The 18,554-nt window shown below is 41.1% G+C and overlaps 1 non-coding gene across 1 annotated transcript; it reads left to right on the plus strand.

Moving 5' to 3' along the window:
- Positions 1 to 11,081: 11,081 nt before the first annotated feature.
- On the plus strand, positions 11,082 to 11,188 carry LOC118896236. Its single transcript, XR_005020142.1, has one exon. It is a non-coding gene; the product is annotated as a U6 spliceosomal RNA (small nuclear RNA).
- The last annotated feature ends 7,366 nt before the right edge of the window (positions 11,189 to 18,554 follow it).

Here is an 18,554-nt window from a genome sequence, read left to right on the forward strand (position 1 = left end):
CTATCACTGGCTGTTGGGTGGAGAGTAGACCACAGGGGATGTAGGCAGACTCTTAGATGGCCCCCAATGACCCCCACCTTCAGTGTTCCTGCCCTTCTCTGATGCCTCCCCTTGAGGACAGGCTGCACTCATGGACTCCCGTGTAGTGAACGGAATGACAGAAGTAATGGCATGACACCTCTGAGACTAGGCTACAAAAAGACTGTGGCTTCCATCTTGAGCATTCTCTCTCGCCTCCTCTCTCCCCCTCCATCTCTTAGATCACTCACCCTGGAGGAAGCCAGCTGCCATGCTATGAGCCACCTTGTGGAGGGGTCCACACGAGGGGACAAGGAACAGAGGCCCACAGTCCAAAGCCCACGAGGAGCTGAAGCCTGTGACAGACATGTGCGTGATCTTGGAAGTAGATCCTCCTGCCCCAGTCCTATGTTGCCGTAACGGCAGCTCTGACCCAAAGGTGGGCTGCAACTTCACGAGAGACTTTGAGCCAGAGGCACCCAGCTCCGTGGCAATTCCGTTACACAGAAACGGTGTAACAGCGTATGATTATTGTTTTTGCCATTATGTTTTGGGATAATTTGTTACACAGCAATAGATAACTCATACAGGGGAAATAAGAGTAGAAGCAGAAAGACCAATTAAAGGCCATTGCTGTAATCAAGAGACAACTTAGAACAGGGTAGTAATTGTAGAAGTGATGAGAAGTGGGCCTGGGCAGGACAAAGGAGATAAGAAAAGCAACGACATGCTCTCTGTGACCTGGAGAAAGAAAGTGAAAAACTGTGGCCCTGATTTCCACTCAGTGGAGAATCACCAGCAAGTCCCACAGTGGAGCTGCATGTTGGCATGGCAGAGAGAATAACTCTGGAAGGACTTTGGCTCCTGTGGGAAGGCATGGGGACAGGAAGCCTGAGGACGTGGCCTGACCTGAGCCTCGTCTAGCACCCTGTAGCAGGACTGAGAAGCTGATTCCAGGAGCTGGGAAAGGGAGACGGACAGGATCTGGCATCAGCTTGAATCTACAGACAGAAGACGACTGCGACGAGTCAAGAACACCTCTGTTTCGTTGAAGTAATCAGAGAAACTCACCTGACTAAATATGTCAGTCCAAGTCCTATGATTAAAAATTGTAAAAAGCCATATTCTTAAGTGCTCCTCTATCAGGACAGATCACCAGGTCCTGCACCTCCGGGACAAAGAGGCAGGCTGTTGCCAGCCATGCAGGCATTGGCCCTGGAGGCAGTTATCCTCACGGTTAAGAGTATGGGTCTTGGGGCTTCCCTGGTGGTGCAGTGGTTAAGAATCCGCCTACCAATGCAGGGGACGCAGGTTCGATCCCTGGTCTGGGACGATCCCACATGCCGAGGAGCAGCTAAGCCCGTGCACCACAACTACTGAGCCTGCACTCTAGAGCCTGCGAGCCACAACTACTGAAGCCCGCACACTGCAACGAAGAGTAACCCCTGCTCGCCGCAGCTAGAGAAAGCCCGCGCACAGCAACGAAGACCCAACGCAGCCAAAAATAAATAATAAAATAAAAAGTTCTTTTAAAAAGCTTCATATCTATTAAAAAAAAAAAAAGACCATGCGTTTTGATGTGAGGAAGGCGGAGGTGGAATTCCAGCTCCTCTCTTGCTAACTGTGTGACCTCAGCAAACATTTAAATTCCTACAAGCTTCTGCTTTCTTGACTGCAAAATAAGGATACTAAAGGCACTTACTCCTAGTACCTTTAGTACAACAATGAACGGTTGGAAGGATTGGATAAGATAGAGTATGTATTTTTCTTAGCGCAGTGCCTGGCACATAGTAAGTTCTCGGTAAATAAGCATTGAGCTGCCACGATGAGAACTGTCACCTGCTGCTGCTGTTCTAAGTCCCTGGAGGAACACACAGGGTGACTGAAGGAGGTGGCAGCACCCTTTATCTTAAAGCAAAGCTGTACTGCCTTGTCTGACATTAAAAACAGGAAGGTACACACATCCCTGTATAGCTGTTCTTCTAGGAAAATCTGTGATCAAAAGCCCACTTTACCCCATCAGTGAACACAGCTGCTGGTTCCCTCTGCCCTCTTCTCACTCTTGATAAGCGAGCTTTTAAAACGCCTTAAAGGCAAGTCCTGCTGCTGAAATGAAGAAGGCCCAAATGGGGACAGGGCGGATTCATGGAGAAAAGACACTCCACAGAGTGTCACTCTTTTCAAGCAACCCTGTGCACACTGTGTCACCACATCTGCTCCTGACATTCACTGGCCACTCTGTGACTCACTGATGTACAAAGAGACAAGCCACCAAAGAAGCAGCTCAGGAGGGTCACTGGCGGACAAAAGGCCCACCAAGGCACCCACAAGGCACAGGCTAAGCTCGGGGTCTGTGTGTCATGTCATAGCTGCGAGGGACACTCCTGCCCAGATGGCATACCCCATGCCTGGGCATTCAGGGTCCTGTCACTAAGAGCTAACACATGACACTGAAGGCAAGACAGACTCAGCAGCTGCTATGTTCAGACACCAAAATCATCACAACCTAAAGCCACCAACACAAACTCTGCTGGAAAGAGTGGTCACCGTCATGGATAACACCACAAGCTAAGACCACCATGAATACAGAGAACAATGTTACCAACGAACCCAACAAATATATGCAAGTATACATAAAGGCACATCAAACGTTAAAATCAAGAACTGAATACCAACATTTGTAACAGGAAAGAACAACTGGAAAGAACAAAATGTTTGTTTTATGAACACATCTCATCTCAAAGTCCACTGTTTAGTTCAAGATATCCACCTGAAGCCAAGAAAAGGCCATCATTTTCTCAGCTTGGCTTCCTGTTCTAAAAGGAAAGACTTCAGAAATCTAGACATATTTATAAATCTAAATGCTTTTCATTTAGATCTATAATTAAGCCATAACCCCCTGCTAACACACATAAACCATTCATATTTGGAAATAAAAGTACCAAAACTTATACAATTTACAAATTTTCTTAATATTCTTCCCCACAGTGGATCTTTGCCAGCATTCTGTCATTTCTAATCTGTAGCGTCAGATTGACAGTTAAACCCAACAAGAGCTAACGATTGTGACAGGGGAAAGTGATCAGCGCATCCATTCATTAGCAACCAGCTCACACATTCATTTTCAATTGTAAATGTTCGCTTGGGCTAGACTCTCCCACCATCATAGGAGCCATTACCACCTGTAATATATTTGAAGTATAGATTTGTAATATATACCACGTGATATAATTTGTAATATATACCACGTGATATAATTTGTAATATATACCACGTGATATAATTTGTAATATATACCACGTGATATAATTTGTAATATATACCACGTGATATAATTTGTAATATATACCACGTGATATAATTTGTAATATATACCACGTGATATATTTGAAGAGTCAAGCTTCCGGCATTTTGCAGCTGGGACTCAATAATCAAAACGTTCATAAACTAACACTTGGGTCCCAGCAGAGTATCTTGCTCGAGATAACAAATGATTATCCTAGACAATGGAACTACAAGTCTCTGATTCATGAGTTTCCCAATTATGTTTCTGGGCTGTATCCATTAGCTTTTGTTGAAAGCCATTTCACTTGCTATTTGGGAACATTTTTAGGGGACGTTCAAGTACACAGTTGGACTTGTACATCGGCAGATACTGCAGGATTTGGCGGGGAACTCCAGACCCTGCTACATGTAATGGAAGCTGTCCGGTGCCCCGCCCACATGCCCTTTAGGCGCCGGCGCTCCCGTCCCTCAGCTGCCGTGACTAGAGGTTGCTAATGACGCACAGCTGCCCTCTTCTCCCGAGCCCTGCTCTCCAACAAACCCAAACCGTCTTGACCTGGAAGCCGTGTCCTCCCCACTTTAAAAAAAAAAAAAAATTAAATTCTGAATTTATTTCACCTCCACGTCTTGCAATGAAGGTCGGGTAGTAAGATTTGTACAAACCGTGGTAATAGTTTCAACTTAGATACGGAAATTAACATGTGTATTTTTCTGTAAGTGCACAACGGAGCCAGAAGCAGGGCTCATGTATATAGAGCTATATTTGTTAGTATGTATCCTTCAAAGTGACATCTTAAACAAAGTTAACAGTATATACTTCTTGTGCCGCTCATAAAACGTATCAGCCAAAACTGCCTACCAAGTGGATATGAAATCTGAGTTTACTTTTACATGCATTCGTAAATTACTATTTCAGTGCAACCAGGTGGTACTTGATTTCCAATAACGTATAACGTTTTGGTTTTGCCAAATATATATATTACTGTGGATCTCACGGTACCATATTACATTTTTCCACCAAGGACTTACCGAAATGGAGTACGAAGAGCAAGTTGCTTCTCTCAAGGGAGGGACAGCCAGCTCTGGGGGGCAGTTCATGCTCTGGAGCTTCCCAGGGGCCCAGCTGAAGCTAGTCGCCCACGGAGACCACATTCCAGCTTAGTTTTCCTCCTTTGACCTGTCCTGGTTCTCTCACTCATCTTCTCCTGAGAGGACTCGCTTGAAAAAGAACCTCCATCTCAGCGTCTGCTCCTAGAAAGCCTGACACTAAGAGCTTCTCTTTACCCTGGATGGGACTGTGCTCCTTCCAGGGCCTCCGTGAGCCCTAAGCCCCACCCTTGAACTGGCTGCTATTTCCCAAATACTCGAAACAGGTGAGTCTTTCCGTTTGCCGTAGTTAACCCGTCTTCCCTACAGACTGGGCGATACCCAGCGCAAGGACTTTGTCCCATCCATCCCTAACACCTGGCACAGTTCTGGCAGAATTCCTCATCACAGCCCAGACCAACAAAACACTTCTCAACCTTTCTTAGAAATCTATTAGAAAAAGACTCAAAACCCAACAGAAAAATAGGTGTAGGGTATGAATAAAAACAGCCCACTGAAATGGAAATGGAGGCATAAAAACATAAGAGATGCTCATCCTCACTCATAATAAGTGAAATCTGAACTAAAACTACACTGAGATACCATTTTTCAATCATTAAACTGGGAAAAATCTGAAATATAGTTTTTTATTCTATCCATCTATCCAGTCCAGTGATAGTGGGTTTTTTCTTCCCGTTACAAATAAATTGTTAGTCCAAGAAACACGCCTCTGGGATTCCACTGCTGGGAAAAGAATCTGATAAAGCTCTACAGAACCCTTTAGGGCTGCTGGTGAGAGGAGGGTGCAAACCTTAATTACTAACTTGAAAATCGACCTCCTCAGGAATGTTACATATTATTTTATGTTCCTTCTCCAGGTCTTAAAGAACGTACTGCTTTCCTTATTTCCTCTGCTTATCCTACCCAGGCAAGTGTCCTTATTGCCATTTTTATCTATTTCTCACTTTTACCTGAAATCTTTTTTTCTTCAAGACCACAAAATGTCTTGATAGCATAAGGGCCATACCCTTCAGTTTGCTATATATTTCCTATCCATCTTAGTGTAAAGTGGGATTAAATGGAGTATGCATTTTCCTCTATTATATCGTGCCTGGTAGTTAAGTGTATAGGTCCACAGATCTATGTGGTTTATTGCATGATTTTTTTTCAAATATCGCTTCCTCTCTCTGCAGAGAGATTGTACCTCTTTGCCCCAATAATGTCAAGTTTGGTCTTATAACCTGCATTGTTCAGTGAAATGTGAGCAGAAATGACATAGGCAACTTCCAGTCAGAAACTTTAAGACTTATCATATGGTTCCAACCATCCTGTTATTTCCTCTACTGCAAGACCATCCCCAGATTAGCACATCTCAGGAATGGTTTGTTCCTTTAGCCTGGTCCTGGAATAAAGACGAGATAGAGCGGAGACACGAAGGACATAAAATGTGAGTGAGAAATGGACCTTTGTGGTCTTCAGCCCCTGAGATGTAGGAGCCGTTTGCTATCGCAGTATAACCTAGCCCAGCTGACTGCTAAATCTCTAAGCTCTGATGCATTTTATTATTATTATTATTTGTATCCCAAAGAGAACCTAGCATAATCCTTTGCCCATAGTGCACATTTAACAAAAATTGGCTGAATATTATTTTTCTCTTCCTCTTTCATTTCCCTTCCCTTTCTTTTCTAAACAATTCAGTCCAAAAGCCATTATAAGGGGCAGAGGAAGGTAGGCGTTGGCAAAGGTGTGAAGAGGAGCTATCATGACACAAAGCAGGGTGTCAGAGCCTGAGCAAGATGAAGAGGCTTGGTCAAATCAGTAAATGTATTATGGATAGTGGAAGTCAAGTTTCTCACTATCAGAGAAGGGAGTTACAAATATGGAAAGGGAGAAAATTAGAATAGACCCAGTTTTGTTGGACTGGAATTGGAGATATTAATGTGAACACATGGTTTTCAATATATGTAGATAGATAAATATAATTGTAAACATGTATATATATATAAATTGCCTAGTTCTTGAAAGGGCTTGGGAGTAGCAACTTCCCAATGGAAATGACCACACCCAGCACCAGGTCTTGGCTTCTAAATACTATTCTACACTAAAGGAATCAGAGATCCTTGGGAAAAGAGCTGATTCCAAAGCTGAGACAGGGAAAGTAAGAAATAAGCCTGGAATATCCTGTTCTGCCATAACTAAGGAAGTGCTCCAAAAAAAAAAAAAATGATGTCAAAAGGAAACAGAATCCAGTTTGAAGAGGCTGCTACTGGCTATATCTGAGTCAGAGCATCAAAATAAATAATGAGAGTAATGAATTAAAACCCAGGAAACAACATAGGAATTCATTATATAAATATCTAGGCTGCTACTGGCTATATCTGAGTCAGAGCATCAAAATAAATAATGAGAGTAATGAATTAAAACCCAGGAAACAACATAGGAATTCATTATATAAATATCTAGGCTGCTACTGGCTATATCTGAGTCAGAGCATCAAAATAAATAATGAGAGTAATGAATTAAAACCCAGGAAACAACATAGGAATTCATTATATAAATATCTAGATAGATAAATGGGGAAATTGAAAGTTTGATGAGGAACAGGGCATTTACATAACCTCAAAGTACCACCCCTCAAAATACTCAATTATTAAGAAAGACATAGTAAACTTACATTGGAGAAGCCTGGCAACCACCATCCTAACCAAGTGATCGTGGTTAGTATCACCAGTAATGGAACAAAGTATTATAAAATGTGTGCCCTAACAGGCCGCAGTGAGCCACACAGGACCACTTCTGTGATATCCCTGCCAAAGAAACATAACCAGAATCTTCTCATGAGGAGGCATCAGACAAACTCAAACTGAGGGATATTGTAAAAAATGATTGGCCTCCGATCTCCAAAATTCTCAAGGTCATGAGAGTCAAGGGAGGACTTCAAAACTATACCAGATTAAAGGTGATGAAAGAGAAACGACAACTAATGTGGCTGGGAAGGCAAGAGATTTGGAGGGATGCAGCACACGTCAAGGAATGCCGGCAGCCACGAGAAGCTGGAAGAGGCAGGGAATGACTTGTTCCCTTCAGCCTCTGGAGCGAGCATGGACCTGCTGACACCTTGAAGCTCGCTTTGGACTTCTGTGGAAGAAAGCATTTCTGTTTCAGTTTATGGTAATTCGTTACAACAACCATTGAAACGAATTCGGAATCCTTCCCTAACACTTAAAGTCACCACGGTAGAGGTGATGGATGATCAAGAAGTAGATGTTGCCATATCTGGCTATTCTCCATTACCAACGAATTGAAGCAAGATTGGGGATATTCAACATTTCCCGTATCATCATGCTTGAAGATCCAAGGAAAATCACAGATCCAGTACACTGTTAAAGTGGCTTTATCTTTAAAAAGAAGGCTAACAGTAAAATAGTTAATATTCCTGAAGAGGTAGATGTCCTTGTTAATGATTAAGGATTGTACTCTCCTTTCATCCACAGCTTGAAATGGTTTTACACAACTTTATTAAATTTATTTCCCAGTAGTAGAATGCCACAGGGGTATCACTTGATCTAACAACTCAGCTGTAGCAGGGTGTATTAGTCAGGGTTATCCAGAGAAACAGAAGCTACAGGATGTGTATATATAGAGAGAGAGAGATTTATTTTAAGAAATAAGCTCACATGATTTGGAGGCTTAGCAAGTCCAAAATCTGCAGGGTAGGCTGGCAGGCTGGAGACTCAGGGAGGAACTGCAGTTTGAGTCCAAAAGCAGTCTGCAGGCAGAATTCCTTCTTGCTTGGGGAAGTCAGTCTTTTTCTACTAAGGCCTTTATATGATTTGATAAGATCCACCTACACTATGGAGGGTAATCTGCTTAAGTTAAAGATTTAAGTTTTTTTAATACTTTAATTTTTTAACTGAAGTATCGTTGATATACAATATTATATGTTACAGGTGTACAATATAGGGATTCATATTTTTTAAAGGTTACATTCCATTTATAGTCATTATAAAATGTTTGCTATATTCCCTGTTTTGTACAATATATCCTTGTAGCTTATTTTATACCTAATAGTTTGTACCTCTTAATCCCTTACCCCTGTATTGCCTCTCCCCACTGGTAACCACTAGTTTGTTCTCTAAATCTGTGAGTCTGCTTCTTTTTTGTTATGTTCACTAGTTTGTTTTATTTTTTTGATTCCACATATAAGTGATATCATACAGTATTTGTCTTTCTCTGTCTGAGTTATTTCACTTAGCATAATGCCCTCCAAGTCTATCCATGTTGCTGCAAATGGCAAAATTTCATTCTCTTTATGGCTGAGTATTATTCCATTGTGTGTGTGTGTGTGTGTGTGTGTGTATATATATATATATATATATATATATATATATATATATCACATAAACATTCAAATGTTAATCTCACTTAAAAAATGCCTTCACAGAAACATCTAGAATAATGTTTGACCAAGTATCTGGATACTGTAACCTAGCTAAGTTGACACAGAATATTAAATTTCACACAGGGAAAAAAGAACCCACTGTCATTGGGTTGGACATATGCATAGAATAAGAGCTCACCTTTTTGGATTCAAGATCATTCACTTTCATCTCGTGTCATTCAGTAATGTGTACACTTTTATTTCATTTTTTTTACCTGGTTTTCATTTTCAGGAGGAAAAGCAGCCTTAAGCATCATCAAAGTTTGGGACTCATTTTGCCACCTAGCAAATGCATTTTGTAACCATCTCAGTAGCATAAAACATGTGGGAAAGTTTCTTACTAGGTATTCATGGAGTGAGAAAATCTAGGCCCGTCTGCTTCACAGACCTGAATCAAGAAAGGCTACTCTCAGGACCCGGTCTTAAGGGTGCTAGAGAAGAGACCTAAGACATAAGGATGTTTTCACCTAAAAGTTTTTGACTGATTTTATTTAGAACAGTCTAACCCATTCACTATAGAAAACAAAAGATCAGAGTTCAGCTGTGGCAGGAATCAACTACAAATTACTCATTCTGTTTCAAAAGATAATGTAATTTCTTCTGCCAGGGAGAGAAATGACACTCACCTTGGATCATGTGGCCATGAGCAGGGAAACAGAAGTCAATCCTTGATGGATCTGAGAAATGTCTCTTCCCTCATACCTTCCTAGTTCTTTGGTTTCTTAGGAATATCAGCTGGGAAAGGATATGTATTGCAAGCAAGAGAATCAGGGGGATTGTGAACTGAGCCTGTCAATAATAATAATAATGATGAATTAAAAGTCTGTTTTGTACCAGATGCTGTCCTGGATACCACGGAGACAAGATGACAAAACATTGCCCTTGATCCTCAGTCTAGTGGGAGCAACAAATAAATGAGTCACTGTGATGCGTGAGGGAGAGAGCTGCAGGCAAAGAGTTGACAGAAACAGAGGAGGGAGTGACTAACTCTGAGGGTCTAGGAAGACTTCACAGAGGAGGTGACCTTTGACCTGTACCTTGGAAGATGCTTAAGAGTCTAGCAGGAGGAATAACAGGAAACAGAGGATTCCAGAAACTGGGAGTTAATTTTTTGTTTATTTACTTACTGGTTTTATTACTGATCATTAAAGTACTGAAGATTCACTTAGAAAATATGGAATATACCAAAAAATTATAAAGAAGTAAAAAAAAAAACTAAAATGACCCATAACTTTAATATATAGATGTAATACAGCAGCAATAATTACTCTGCCATAATTCCTTAATTTCTTTTTCTATTCATTTTAACATAAAATTGTATTTATTCTATAGCTATAACTTTGTATATTGTTTATTCTCAAAACATGTTCTATCATTTAAAAACTTGGTAAACTAATATTTGATAGCTTCTTGAAATCTCACCAAGCAGATTTATCATGATATTTGTAAGCACTGGTTTACTGTGGATTTCTGTGCTCCAGGTTTTCATTCATATAAGGCATGCCTTTGTGTGTAAACTTTTGTCATATTTTAGAAGTGGAAACCCTAGGTTAAATTATTTGAACATTATTAATGCTCTTGATTACTAGCCATATTGTTTTCTAGGACGGTTGCAACAAATTATCACTAACAAAGTTGGAAAGTGCCTTTCTTACTAAACTACCAACTTTGCATAGAATTTTTAAAAATAGATTTTAGCATGCATTCAGTAAAGTGCACTAATCTCAAATATATAGCTACTGGAATAGTATCATTTTTTACCTACTTCATAAGGTAATAGGAAAATTTTTGTTTCTTTTAAAAAATATGTATGTTGTATTTGTATTTGTCATATTTGCTGTAAATATTTTTCCCAGCTTGTTGTTTCTTTCCATTTTCTTGGTGATGTTTTCTGACAATCAAACATTTTATTGTTTGTGTTGTCAAGTTTTTCAGTCTTTTCTTTTGAGATGTCTTTCAAGTAGAATTCAAAATATTTCTAGATTTTTTTGAGACTTCTTCTTTGACTCATGGGTTATTCAGAAGTGTGTTGTTTAATTTCCAAGTATTTGGAGGATGATCCAGCTATATTTCTGCTACTGATTTCTAGTTTAATTCCATTGTGGTGAGAACATTCTTTGTATGATTTCTAAGTTTGTTAAGGTGTGTTTTGTGGCCTATCTTGGTGAATGTTGCATGAGCTTAAGAAGAATGTGTGTTCTGCTGTTGTTGGATAGAGTGGTCTGCAGGTGTCAATAAGATCCAGTTGATTGTGTTCGCTTCGGCAGCACGTATACTAAAATTGGAATGATACAGAGAAGATTAGCATGGCCCCTGCGCAAGGATGACACGCAAATTCGTGAAACGTTCCATATTTTTGTCTGTCATACAGAGTGAAGTAAGTCAGAAAGAGAAAAATAAATACCGTATGCTGACGCATATATATGGACTCTAAAAAAAAAAAAATGGTCATGAAGAACCTAGGGGCAGGACGGGAATAAAGACTCAGACCTACTAGAGAATGGACTTGAGGACAGGGGGAGGGGGAAGGGTAAGCTGGGACAAAGTGAGAGAGTGGCATGGACATATATACACTACCAAACGTAAAATAGATAACTAGTGGGAAGCAGCCGCATAGCACAGGGAGATCAGCTCGGTGCTTTGTGACCACCTAGAGGGGTGGGATAGGGAGGGTGGGAGGGAGGGAGACACAAGAGGGAAGAGATATGGGGATATATGTATATGTATAGCTGATTCACTTTGTTATAAAGCAGAAACTAACACACCATTGTAAAGCAATTATACTCCAATAAAGATGTTAATAAAATAAAATAAAAACAAGATCCAGTTGATTGATAGTGCTACTCAGGTTATCCATATCCTTACTGATCTACTGCCCGCTTGATCCATCAGTTATTAATAGAGGGATGTTGAAGCCTCTAACGAAAATAGTGGATTTGTCTATAACTCCTTTCAGTTCTCTCAGTTTTTAACTCAAGTATTTTGGTACATATTTAGGTGCATTCTTGTTTAGGGTTGTTATGTCTTCTTGGAGAATGACACCCTTCATCATGATGTACTGCCTCATTTTATTCCGGATAATCTTTCTTGTTCAGAAGTCAGCTTTTTCTGAAATTAATACAGACACTCCAACTTTCTTTAGTTAATGTTATCGTGGTATATCTTTCTCCATCCCTTTATTTATAATCTATCTCAGCCTTTATATATAAAATGGGTTTCTTATAGTTAGGTCTTGTTTTTCTTAATCCACGTTAACAATCTCTGTCTTTAATTGGTGTATCTAGACCATTCACATATATAACTTCACCATGAAAATCTGGTAGCATTCCTGGAGGTAAGAACCACAGAGCTGCGGGGACTTTCCCCAAACACTGTGGTCCCAGGAGTTTCTCACTCGTAACAGTCCATATTCAGCCTCTGGAATTTCACTCAAAATTACCATTCAAGTATACAATTCTTTGTTTTTCTTCCAGTTTTATATGCTATAATTTATATGATATAACTGACAGCACTGTGTAAGTTTAAGGTGTACAGCATAAAGATTTGATTTACATACACTGAGGAGTGATGATCACAGTAAGTTTACCGAACATCCATCATCTCCTATAGGTACAAAATTAAAGAAACAGAAAAATTTTTTTTCTTGTGATGAGAACTCTCAGGATTCAGTCTCTTAACTTTCTATATAACATACAGCAAGCAGTGTTATATTTATCATGTTGTATATTACATTCCTGGTTCCTCTAATGCTTCTTGACTTGTGTGTAAATGCCACCTGTTTTCTCTAAAAATTAAATCATAATCTATGAAATTACCACAGGAAGGAATTACAAAATTTATTGTTATTAGAACTCATGGTGCAAAAGTCATGATAGGTAAAATAGATGGCACATTAGCATGAAGCCAGTGGTACCAAACTGTGCTAATATTCATTGTATTCTTCACTGCCAGTTTCTCAAGTGTACAATGCTTAACTGACCAACGTCACTGAAAATTTGGACCAAGGAGATAAAGATTTAGCACATCTAGAAAACCATTTCTTTTCAGATACACAACCATGGCATAAGCATATTTTCTAAAAAGTGTCTATGAAGTATCCCTTTAAAATGGATCTGTTTATATGGACACCAAGAGCATGCTACCACCGTAGACCTACAGAAGATCTCACAGACCCAAGTCTTGGGAGCAGTGAGCCAAGCAGGAGTGACGTGGAAGGCAGAGTGGCTAAGCAAGGGTAACCTTTACTGCAGCCCCTTGGGCTGTGCGTCTGGGGAGAGCATCTCTAAAAACTTCTCAGAAACAGCAAAGTGTGAATTTTATATCTGATACCCAAAGCACCCTCCCTTTATCTTGCTAGTGGCTTTGTCTGTATGTATTTAGAGCTGCTCAGTTTACAGGTCTGGTCAATGTCACACCATGTTATTATGCCCTAAAGGAATTTCACAGTCCCTGTGTACACCTCCTACATTCCGGCTGTGGCAAGTGAGTAAAGGTTCCAGTCCAGTTTGGAGCAAATAAAAATCTGGACCACGCTATGTGAGGTCGCCTGGACAGCCTCTTGCAGCTCACCACTAGGACTACTAAATGCATTGTGTTAATTATATTACTGAAAGATTCAAGCCACAACAAAACTATAGTAATCAAAACAATGAAGTACTGGCTTAAAGATAGACATATAGGGACTTCCCTGGTGGCGCAGTGGTTAAGAATCCGCCTGCCAACGCAGGGGACACCGGTTCGATCCCTGGTCCAGGAAGATCCCACATGCTGTGGAGCAACTAAGCCCATGTGCCACAATTACTGAGCCCGCATACCACAACTACTGAAGCCCGTGCACCACAACTACTGAGCCAGTGCTCTAGAGCCCGTGAGCCAAAACTACTGAGCCCACGTGCTGCAACTACTGAAGCCTGCGCACCTAGAGCCCGCGCTCTGCAACAAGAGAAGCCACACCAATGAGAAGTCTGCGCACTGCAACGAAGACCCAACACAGCCAAAAATAAAATAAATAAAATTAATTAATTAAAAAAAAAAAGATAGACATATAGATCAATGGGATAGAATTGAGAATGCAGAAACAAATCCTTACATTTTTGACAAGGATGTCAAGACAATTCAGTGGGGAAAGAATAATCTTTTCAACAAATGGTGCTAGGACAACTGGATATCCAAATGCAAAAGAATGAAGTTGGACCATTACCTCGCAAAAATACAAAATACAAAAATTAACGTAAGGGGAGCTTCAAGATGGCGGAAGAGTAAGACGTGGCGATCATCTTCCTCCCCACAGATACATCAGAAATACATCTACACGTGGAACAACTCCTACAGAACACCTACTGAACGCTGGCAGAAGACCTCAGACCTCCCAAAAGGCAAGAAACTCCCCTCGTACCTGGGTAGGGCAAAAGAAAAAAGTAAAAACAGAGACAAAAGAATAGGGACAGGACCTGCACCAGTGGGAGGGAGCCGTGAAGGAGGAAAAGTTTCCACACACTAGGAGCCCCTTCGCGGGAGGAGACTGCGGGTGGCGGAGGGGGGAAGCTTCGGAGCCACAGAGGAGAGCGCAGCCACAGGGGTGCGGAGGGCAAAACGGAGAGATTCCCGCACGGAGGCTCGGTGCCGAGCAGCACTCACCAGCCCGAGAGGCTTGTCTGCTCAGCCGCCAGGACGGGCGGGGCTGGGAGCTGAGGCTCCGGCTTCGGTTGGATCGCAGGGAAAGGACTGGGGTTGGCGGCATGAACACAGCCTGAAGGGGCTAGTGCACCACAGCTGGCCGGGAGGGAATCCGGGAAAAAGTCTGGACCTGCCTAAGAGGTAAGAGACTTTTTCTTGCCTCTTTGTTTCCTGGTGCACGAGGAGAGGGGATTCAGAGCGCCGCTTAAAGGAGCTCCAGAGACTGGCGCGAGCCGCGGCTATCAGCGCGGAGCCCAGAGACAGGCGCGAGCCGCGGTTATCAGCGCGGACCCCAGAGACGGGCATGAGACGCTAAGGCTGCTGCTGCTGCCACCAAGAAGCCTGTGTGCGAGCACAGGTCACTCTCCACACCGCCCCTCCCGGGAGCCGGTGCAGCCCGCCACCGCCAGGCTCCCGTGATCCAGAGACAACTTCCCTGGGAGAACGCACGGCGTGCCTCAGGCTGCTGCAACGTCACGCCGGCCTCTGCCACCGCAGGCTCACCCCGCCTCCGTACCCCTCCCTCCCCCCGGCCTGAGTGAACCAGAGCCCCCGAAGCAGCTGCTCCTTTAACCCCGTCCTGTCTGGGCAGGAAGAGACGCCCTCAGGCGACCTACACGCAGAGGCGGGTCCAAATCCAAAGCTGAACCCCGGGAGCTGTGCGAACGAAGAAGAGAAGGGGAAATCTCTCCCAGCAGCCTCAGGAGCAGCGGATTAAAGCTCCACAATCAACTTGATGTGCCTGCAACTGTGGAATACCTGAATAGACAACGAATCATCCCAAATTGAGGAGGTGGACTTTGGGAGCAGTGATATATTTTTTTTTCCCTTTTTCTCTTTTTGTGAGTGTGTATGTGTATGCTTCTGTGCGTGATTTTGTCTGTATAGATTTGCTTTTACCATTTGTCCTAGGTTTCTGTCTGTCCATTTTGGGTTTTTTTTGTTTTTTTAGTATAGTTTTTAGCACTTGTTATCATTGGTGGATTTGTTTTTTGGTTTGGTTGCTCTCTTCTTTATTTCCTTCTTTTCTAAATTTTTTAAAATTTATTTACTATTTAAAATTTTTTTAATAATTATTTTTTAGTTTTTATTTTAATAACTTTATTTTATTTTATTCAGTTTTATCTTCTTTCTTTCTTTCTTTTTTTCCCTCCCTTTTATTCTGAACAGTGTGGATGACAGGCTCTTGGTGCTTCAGCCAGGCGTCAGGGCTGTGCCTCTGAGGTGGGAGAGCCAAGTTCAGGACACTGGCCCACAAGAGACCTCCCAGCTCCACATAATATCAAAAGGGGAAAATCTCCCGAAGATCTCCATCTCAACACCAAGACCCAGCTCCACTCAATGACCAGCAAGCTACAGTGCTGGACACCCTATGCCAAACAACTAGCAAGACAGGAACACAACCCCATCCATTAGCAGAGAGGCTGCCTAAAATCATAATAAGGCCACAGACATCCCAAAATACACCACCGGACGTAGTCCTGCCCACCAGAAAGACAAGATCCAGCCTCATCCACCAGAACACAGTCACTAGTCCCCTCCACCAGGAAGCCTACACAACCCACTGAACCAACCTTAGCTACTGGGGGCGGACACCAAAAACAACGGGAACTACAAACCTGCAGCCTGCGAAAAGGAGACACCAAACACAGTTAGTTAAGCAAAATGAGAAGACAGAGAAACACAAAGCAGATGAAGGAGCAAGGCAAAAACCCACCAGACCTAACAAATGAAGAGGAAATAGGCAGTCTACCAGAAAAAGAATTCAGAATAATGATAGTAAAGGTGATCCAAAATCTTGGAAATAGAATGGAGGAAATACAAGAAACGTTTAAAAAGGACCTAGAAGAACTAAAGAGCAAACAAAGAGTGCTGAAAAACACAATAAATGAAATTTAAAATTCTCTAGAAGGGATCAAGAGCAGAATAACTGAGGCAGAAGAACGGATAAGTGACCTGGAAGATAAAACAGTGGAAATAACTTCTGCAGAGCAGAATGAAGAAAAAAGAAAAGAATTGAGGACAGTCTCAGAGACCTCTGGGACAACATTAAACACACCAACATTCGAATTATAGGGGTCCCAGAAGAAAAAGAGAAAAAGAAAAGGACTGAGAACTATTTGAAGAGATTATAGTTGAAAACTTCCCTAATATGGGAAAGGAAATAGTTAATCAAGTCCAGGAAGCACAGAGAGTCCCATACAGGATAAACCCAAGGAGAAACACGCCAAGACACATATTAATCAAACTATCAAACATTAAATACAAAGAAAAAATATTAAAAGCAGCAAGGGAAAAACAACAAATAACACACAAGGGAATCCCCACAAGGTTAACAGCTGATCTTTCAGCAGAAACTGTGCAAGCCAGAAGGGAGTGGCAGGACATATTTAAAGTGATGAAGGAGAAAAAGCTACAACCAAGATTACTCTACCCAGCAAGGATCTCATTCAGATTCGATGGAGAAATTAAAACCTTTACAGACAAGCAAAAGCTAAGAGAATTCAGCACCACCAAGCCAGCTTTACAACAAATGCTAAAGGAACTTCTCTAGGCAGGAAACACAACAGAAGGAAAAGACCTACAATAACAAACCCCAAAAAATTAGGAAAATGGTAATAGGAAAATACGTATCGATAATTACCTTAAATGTAAATGGATTAAATGCTCCAACCAAAAGACATAGACTGACTGAATGGATACAAAAACAAGACCCATATATATACTGTCTACAAGAGACCCACCTCAGACCTAGGGAAACATACAGACTTAAAGTGAGGGGATAGAAAAAGATATTACATGCAAATGGAAATCAAAAGAAACCTGCAGTAGCAATTCTCATATCAGACAAAATAGACTTTAAAACAAAGACTATTGCAAGAGACAAAGAAGGACACTACATAATGATCAAGGGATCAATCCAAGAAGAAGATATAACAATTGTAAATATTTATGCACCCAACATAGGAGCACCTCAATACAAAAGGCAAATACTAACAGCCATAAAAGGGGAATCGACAGTAACACAGTCATAGTAGGGGACTTTAACACCCCGCTTTCACCAATGGACAGATCATCCAAAATGAAAATAAATACAGAAACACAAGCTTTAAATGATACATTAAACAAGATGGGCTTAATTGATATTTATAGGACATTTCATCCAAAAACAAAATAATACACATTCTTCTCAAGTGCTCATGGAACATTCTCCCGGATAGATCATATCTTGGGTCACAAATCAAGCCTTGGTAAATTTAAGAAAACTGAAATCCTATCAAGTATCTTTTCCGACCTCAACGCTATGAGACTAGATGTCAATTACAGGAAAAAATCTGTAAAAACTACAAACACATGGAGGCTAAACAGTACACTACTTAATAACCAAGAGATCACTGAAGAAATCAAAGAGGAAATCAAAAAATACCTAGAAACAAACGACAATGAAAACACGACGACCCAAAACCTATGGGATGCAGCAAAAGCAGTTCTAAGAAGGAGGTTTATAGCAGTATAATCCTACCTTAAGAAACAAGAAACATCTCAAATAAACAACCTAACCTTACACCTAAAGCAATTAGAGAATGAAGAACAAAAAAACCCCAAAGTTAGCAGAAGGAAAGAAATCATAAAGATCAGATCAGAAATAAATGAAAAAGAAATGAAGGAAATGATAGCAAAGGTCAATAAAACTAAAAGTTTGTTCTTTGAGACGATAAACAAAATTGATAAACCATTAGCCAGACTCATCGAGAAAAAAAGGGAGACGACTCAAATCAATAGATTAGAAATGAAAAAGGAGAAGTAACAACTGACACTGCAGAAATACAAAGGATCATGAGAGATTACTACAAGCAAATATATGCCAATAAAATGTACAACCTGGAAGAAATGGACAAATTCTTAGAAATGCGCAACCTTCCGAGACTGAACCAGGAAGAAATAGAAAATATGAACAGACCAATCACAAGCACTGAAATTGAAACTGTGATTAAAAATCTTCCAACAAACAAAAGCCCAGGACCAGATGGCTTCACAGGTGAATTCT

This window comes from Balaenoptera musculus, chromosome 5 (assembly GCF_009873245.2).
Source record: "Balaenoptera musculus isolate JJ_BM4_2016_0621 chromosome 5, mBalMus1.pri.v3, whole genome shotgun sequence".
NCBI lineage: Eukaryota > Metazoa > Chordata > Mammalia > Artiodactyla > Balaenopteridae > Balaenoptera > Balaenoptera musculus.